Genomic DNA, 7,413 nt, shown 5'->3' on the forward strand with positions numbered 1-7,413 from the left:
GGCGGATTGGCGGGTTGTGATACTATGGGCGGTACATTGTCTTCCGCCTGTCTGTTGGCGGTGACCGCCGCGCTGCTTGTCTGTACCGCTGTGGCGGGCGGAGTGCTAAAGTGGATGTCTTTGTTGGCGGTTTCCGCCACAGTCATAATTCCCATTTTTTGTCCGCCGGCCTGTTTGCGGTATTACCGCACCTTTAACACCGTCCGCCAGGGTTGTAATGACCACCTTTGTCTCCTAAAATAAGGTTTGTCGCTCATTGCCAAGCTATCAAGGGTTGAGCTAGGTTTAATTTACTGAGACCTAATTGGACCTAAGTGGAGGTTAGCGGCCCATTGCTAAGTGTAGGCACTTACCTACCCTTACCAATAACCCATTTTCCAACAAAAACAAATACAATTAAATTAGTCATTTAATCCCAACGGTTGTTCTTTTTAGGTCAAGCGTTAGCGTTCGCCCTACTGTATACTAAAGTATACAATAGAGTGAGTTCCAGCATTTTGATGTGTTTGTTGCAGTGCCCTTCAAAAATCTTTGCTTGCTGGTGGTCAGTTCTGCCTCTTTGTCCTGCCTTTTTTCACTTTGGGAGCAGCACAAAGTACTGTGTAATTATGCTATGTCCTGTTTATCTCTTCTGTAAGGGACTTTTTTTTGGCACTTGCCTGTTTCACTTCAACAGTGTGGGTGCTTGTTCAGTCCCTCCTCCCCACCAGCTCCCTCTGTAAACATAAACCAACATCAGAGGGGGGCTTTTCCAGGGCCAGCTCGCCCTCGTTCTCTTTATTTTCAGACTGTGTGGCAAGAAAAGTCCACTCAGTAATTTACAACGCTAGGAGCTCTAACTCGAGCAAACACAAGAGCATTGCATTCCTCCACCCCCAGCTTCGTAAACTCCTAACCAGACTTTTCTTGTCACAGAAATGAAAAAAAAAATGCAGCGCCATCATGCTGCGTTTTTTTCCTTTTCATTTGTGTGGCAAGAAAAGTCTGGTTAGGAGTTTACAATGGTAATAGCTCTAACTTGAGCAAATGTGTGACCCGTTGTATTGAAAATGCTCGTTAAATGCTCTGGGTTACGTCTAATTCTCTCATCTTCACAGGCTGCAGCAGCCCCTCCCCAACCTAGCACGACTATCAGACAGCGTCTCTCACACACTCAATTACAATGGACAACCCTGACCTGACACAGCATGTGCTGTGCCTCCTTGGACCCCTTCTTAGGACATGTCGAGGAGGACTCACCAGGGGAGGCGCTGCTTCTGAACAGCAGCGTTCATTCTCCCGTCCCAAGGACGATTAGTTGCTGTTATGCAGGAGTTCTCTCTTCGTTATCCCACTGAGTGGTGACACCTACATTCACTCTGGCCGGGAGAAATATCTCTTCTACACTACCTTAACAAATCCAGAAATAAACGGGAAGGTAAGCCCTCTTCTTGCACTTTTTTCACTTAATAGAGAGGCTTTGTCACTCTGTAAGTGGCATCTGCAACATATTCGCCATGCCTTACAGTCAGAGGGTGGCCAGTCTTTTCTTTACTTTTGCCAAACTAGGGTCCCACAGAAAGTATTTAGGAGTTGTTGGAAAAAAACAGATCTTTCATCATGGAATCCTTTCTCAAACAACATGCAAAATAATGCCCCTTCTTTCAATACAAGTGAAACTGAAAGAGACAGAGGTTTATAGTTTAATGCTTAGGACGTCACAGTGAGTAATGTGCTCTCTGCTTGGATGTTTTCCTATGTTGAACAGGTTTTATTCTGCACACGCCCTGCTCACCCAATCTTTCTGTGGTCGATAAATGGATCATTAAGTTAATGACACCTCTTACAGTGCCATGAAATGCCGGAAAATGCTTTGTAATGCTTTTACAACAACTCAAATTGTACGCACCTTTCCTCTTTTTATTCCCTGTTTCTGGAATGCTCTGCTTTTGGACTCTGTTACACTACTGTCTGCAACTCATTTCATTCTTCCACACCGAATACATCATCGTCCTTTTATCACATTTCTGACAAGATGTGCTGATTTTTTCCATTTGGTTGCCAATAGTGGGCTCAAGCACTATTTCCTGGAGGCTAAGGCTTATTCATGTCACAAGTCTTAAAGAAAATAAGTGGGGGGACTGACCAAGTTAGACACTATGCAAGTGACATCACGGCACATGACACCACGGCGTGTGAAATCGCACCTGGAATCACAGGTAGTGGCATCACAACCCATGACCTGACACGAAATGACATCACAAGAAGTGAGATCTGGTCTTAAGACCTCACGCATATGCTTACCGCAAGAAAGCAAAGCCTTAGCTAGGGATCCCTTTGCCTGTCGTGGAGCAAATGTTTTCTTCAGCTAGGGCAAAGTGCAAAGTGCAGAATAATTGCAAGTTTTCCTTTGGAAAGTGTGTATTTTAGTGTTATTGCTGTTCTTTTTTCTTTTTTTAAGACAGGAAAAAAAGAGTGCGGGAAATAAAAAGTGGAAAATGAAATTAGCAAAGAAGCTGTGTAATTGAGCTAAGTCGTGCAGCACCTAGTGTCTGCGAGAGGCAAAATGCCTACAGCACCTGGGATTCCCAGGCAGTCTCCCATCCAACTACTAACCAGGCCCGACCCTGCTTAGTTTCCAAGATCAGGCACATTCAGGGTGGTCTGACCGTAGGTAGGAAAAGCTGCAGTTTCAGCTCTCTTCTGCTCACCAAGGCCCCCGCCCAGAGCCTGCTGCTCTTAATCGCACCTACACAGGCTCTCCTTGGGAAGTCAGACATGCGCTTACTGCCGGAGGCCCAATGCCCCAACCCACATGGACCACCATTTGTAGGGTCAAGCCCGCGTCGCATGTGCTTGCGCATGTGTTTTGCTTGCGAGACGCATTAGTAGTTAGAAAAGGGCTCGGAGCCCCGCCCATGTCACGTCGGTGTCTTTCATTGGTTCGTGGGCTTGCCTTTCAAAATCTGCTTGCTTTCATTAGTGGAAGGCATGCATACATCATGCCTTTTCTGGTGGTTAGCCCTCCTCGAGCGCAGTGACCAAGTACTGAAAACATGTGAGGCTTGCTGTTTTCCGTCTGGTTTGTGGACTACTTTTTATCTTTTTTCGCAGCGTGATGTCGCTTGGCAGAAGTCGAGCGATTTCATGACATCAACCCTGTTAAATACTTAATCGCACTTTTGCCTGTTACGTAGATAATTGCACTTTTGCCGATAGGCTTAATGTGGCAAGAAAAGTTCAGTTGGGAGTTTACAACTGCTAATAGCTCTAACTTGGAGAAATGCGAGACCTGTTGCATTGCAAATGCTTGTTTACTTTACTAACCCATTAGCTTTCTCACTGTAAAAAAAACCTCCTGTGTTAATTTGTTAACAGAATTATACACTGATAAAACTGTGACACATTGTGTTAACATTCTCTAAAATGGATATCGAACTTTAGCTGCAAAGAAGAGCCTGAAAATATCTGCTACTTTGGTTGGTTGGGGACATGGGATGTTAATGGGGTGCTAGAACACTTCATAGAGTGGGGGTACTGCCATCAATATTACATCACTGAAGGTCACACAGAGAGCAAGCGTGGCAAATGAGCCGCACCGATGCAGGAGGAGAGCTCATAAGGGTGTGGTGTGTAGCCAGTGGTGCATTTTGCATTGTGACATATTACTAAAGCATGGTGTGGTAGCCAACTGATGTATATTTACAGCAGACTTTCCATTGAATTGACCACAAAATGTGTACTGACAAGCAGTTTTACAGATAAAGCTTTATTGTTCAGAAATGATAATGTATGAAAATTGAGTTTCAGCAAATATTTATGATTTGCATATCACCAGCCAGGGTTTTGAATTGATTTGATCCTATTAAAGTATTTTTATTTCTCACTTCATAATTACTAAAAGTGATCCATTGTGCTTCCCTAACTGCTGCTATGTTTTGAAATATTGTTAAGGCAATTTACAGGTACTTACATATTGTTAGGTATTAAGAAAAAAAGAAATTCTACACCCTTACTTTTCACATCCCATTTTTAGGGTCGAGCCTGCGTTGCATGCGCTCGCGCACGCGTATCGCAGCAAGACTCTTTTGTATTTAGAAAAGGGCTCGGAGCCCTGTCAACTTCACTTCAGTGTTTTTTATTGGTTCGTGGGCTTCCCTAATAAAATCTGCTTGCTTTCATCAGTCGAAGGCACGCATATGTCATGCCTTTTCCGGTGGCTAGCCCTCCTCGAGCGCAGCGACCAAGTACAGAAAACATGCGAGGCTCGCTGTTTTCCATCGGGCTCGTGGACTTTTTTTTCTCTAATTTACGAGTGCGATCTCGCTTGGCAGAAGTTGAGTGCTTTGCATACTTGATTTCACTTTTTCGGGTTATGTACATAAATGCACTTTTGCCCGATAGGTGAAAAGTCGGGTTAAGAGTGTACAACGCGATCAGCTCTAACATGAGCAAACGCAAGACCCGTGGCATTGTAAATGCTTGTTTAACTTTGGTGTCTACTTTTCTTTGCCTGACTGCAATCTCAACATTAAAAGAATAAGCAGTGACTGATAAGAATACATATTCTCATATTTGACCTCTGTCTTTGAATGCACAACAAACCTGACAAGATGAAAACAAAATGTAAAGTCATTTTTATTGCTTTTCACGTTTTTGCGTGGATGGGATTAGGCAGGGCTGTTTCTGGGAGTAGGATGCCTGAGGACTTTGTTGCATTTTTACTTTTACTGCAAAAATATATTCAGTCTTGTTATTGTGAAGGTTGTGAGGAGAGCGCAAGGGGCTGGAGGATGTTGCAGGTTGCAACAGACTTGCATACAGCGATATTTAAATTTGGATTTAGGACTTGTGTAATATGGTAAGCAGCGGGCACTAAAAGGGCGGGTGGGGTTTCTTTGAGGAAAGGGTTTCACTCTGTAAAATCACTTACAAATCCCTATATATATTTGTACTCTGGATTAGATCATTTGAATTTAAAGCTGTGGTTAGCATTTCCAGATTCCAGATGAGTAAACAATATCACAAATCACATCGAAATTAATCTGCTAATTTTAAAATAAAATTAAAATCAGCTGCATTGGCCGGGAATCGAACCCGGGCCTCCCGCGTGGCAGGCGAGAATTCTACCACTGAACCACCAATGCTTCGCTAACCCTACCAGTGGTAGTGCGCCTATACATAATTGACAGTGACGTCTCCATAGAGTGTATACAGTGAGACATTGTACTTTTTATTGTTGAGCGACTAATGTCGTCTCAAGCAAGTCTGAGTTGAGGAAAACTGACAGAAAGTCTGGGATGGCATTACCACGTCAGCGATGACTTCCATTGCTCAGAGCAAGCACAGCCCTCGCACTAGGCGGACATGACGGCTAATAAAGGTTCCCTCAGCCGGCAGCCAGCCCTTCCAATCATTACACTAGGAGGCAACAACCGAGGAACGATATTCAACTGTTGGGAAGAGGCACTGGGTTCACATAAGGAAGCGGAGGAAGAGCCAATATGCCACAAAGAGGGGTTGATTCCCTCTCACAAAAGCAATAACTGCAGAGCCACGAGATATGCAGCACAACATTTGGGGTCGGACAAGACACTGAGCTCAAAAGGGTGGGCACCAACCGAAGTGCCACGAGTTCCGCAGCCAGGGGTTTGTTTGTACCGATGAAAAACCTACTGTTCTGTAGCGGCTTCAGCACTTCCTCAGTGTTTACGCTCTGGGTGGTCACCTGCAAACGCGACTCCCAGGACCTCGTGGCGCAACGGTACCGCGTCTGACTCAAGATCAGAAGGCTGCTGTTCAAATCACGTTGGGGTTAAGTAACAATCTATGTCAATATTTATTTTATTTCATAAAAGTGCCCTATACCTAAAGCAGAAATTATGGGCCAGATGTACGAAAGGATTTTACCCATTCTGTGTCTATGGGAAAAAGCTTTCGTACATATGGCCTTATGTATCTACTATTAGCTGTCGTTTCTTCTCATCATTTGTTTTGTGAACACGCTTGGAGGGGACACAAAGTACTTGTTACCCGGCTTAATATATGTATTTTGGTGCAATTGTAAAGCCACAGGAACCCTTATGCTATTCGATTCAAATGCTAAACTAATTCGAAGGTTTTCTAACTTTAGAAACACAGTGATCAATAAATCAATTTCAGTTGTTTACGGAGAACGAACATGTTAGATCCTATCACAAAATCACACGCTAATAAAATGAAAACTTCATCAAACACAGGAGTAGAGAAGCTTTAAAGGAAGCAAAGAGGGGGTAAAAGAGAATTGGTGTGAACTTTAAAATTAAACAAGAATATAATTTAGATGCTCTGGTTTAGTAAACTTTGTTTTCGATTTTTTTTTTAAATGACCTTGGCAAAAGAACCTGTCCTGCTTGGTCACTAAGAGATGAATGTTGTAAGCCAAGCAGGCAGAATATTCAGAATGAAAAGCCTGCCTACGTTAACATTTGACCAGATCTAATTAATTTGAATTGACCTAAGTCAAGCGCGTCAGCGACCTGACCGCGACCAACGCCAGGACCCCTGGTCATGCCACCCACTGCCTCTGCACATTAGCAGCACTCATTGCACTCTACCCAGGACGCAACAACTGCAAGCAAGCATCACCAACCCACACCCACAGACCCTTCAGGTACCTCCAATGGTGCCAAACCTACATGACCAAGACCTTGGACCTAGCAAAACCCATCCACAACAACATACCGACCCAGAAATCTCTGAAGTGTAACTTCTGCTCCCTCCATAAACACGCTACCGAAATCTGGGACCTCCTTAACAACACCACCCCGTATGTCGGGTTCCTCACCGAGACCTGGACCAACACCACCTCAGACCCGGACATTGCCATCCCCCAGGGATGCAGGATCATCCAGGAAGACCACCCCAGCAGCCCTGGGGGTGGAGGGGGTGGGGAGGAATTGCCATCATCCAGAGGTCCAACCTCTACCTGAACACACACTCCGAAGACTCTGTCAAATCCACAAGCCTGATGGAACACCTCCACTTCAAAATACATACCTGCCCAACATCCACCATCCGGGGAACCCTCATCTACCACCATCCCGGACCACATGCTCCCTTCGCCGACTTCACAGCGGACTACATCCCCGCACAAGCCATCACAGCCACCAACTACACCCTGCTGGGAGACCTTAACTTCCACCTAGACAACCTACAAGACCCTAACACCGCATCCCTCCTAGACAACCTCCACAACAAAGGGCTCCGACAGATCGTGATGGATCCAACACACTCAGCAGGACACACCCTCAATCCCATCTTCACTAGAGGAACCTCCGCTACCTTCAGTCACACCTTAGAACTACCTTGGACAGACAACTGATGCATTCCTTTCACCTTCAACACACCCACCGTCATCAGACCCCAACACCATCCATCACATAGAAACTGGAC

The 7,413-nt window shown here is 44.9% G+C and overlaps 1 non-coding gene and 1 pseudogene across 1 annotated transcript; both read right to left on the reverse strand.

Annotated features, from left to right (window-relative positions):
- Positions 1-2,546: 2,546 nt before the first annotated feature.
- On the reverse strand, positions 2,547-2,655 carry LOC138268939 (5S ribosomal RNA; annotated as a pseudogene).
- A 2,400-nt stretch (positions 2,656-5,055) lies between these two features.
- TRNAG-GCC (transfer RNA glycine (anticodon GCC)) lies at positions 5,056-5,126 on the reverse strand. The gene has a single exon. It is a non-coding gene; the product is annotated as a tRNA-Gly (tRNA).
- Between the last annotated feature and the right edge of the window lie 2,287 nt (positions 5,127-7,413).

The sequence above is a fragment of the Pleurodeles waltl genome, chromosome 12 (assembly GCF_031143425.1).
Source record: "Pleurodeles waltl isolate 20211129_DDA chromosome 12, aPleWal1.hap1.20221129, whole genome shotgun sequence".
In the NCBI taxonomy this organism is placed as follows: domain Eukaryota; kingdom Metazoa; phylum Chordata; class Amphibia; order Caudata; family Salamandridae; genus Pleurodeles; species Pleurodeles waltl.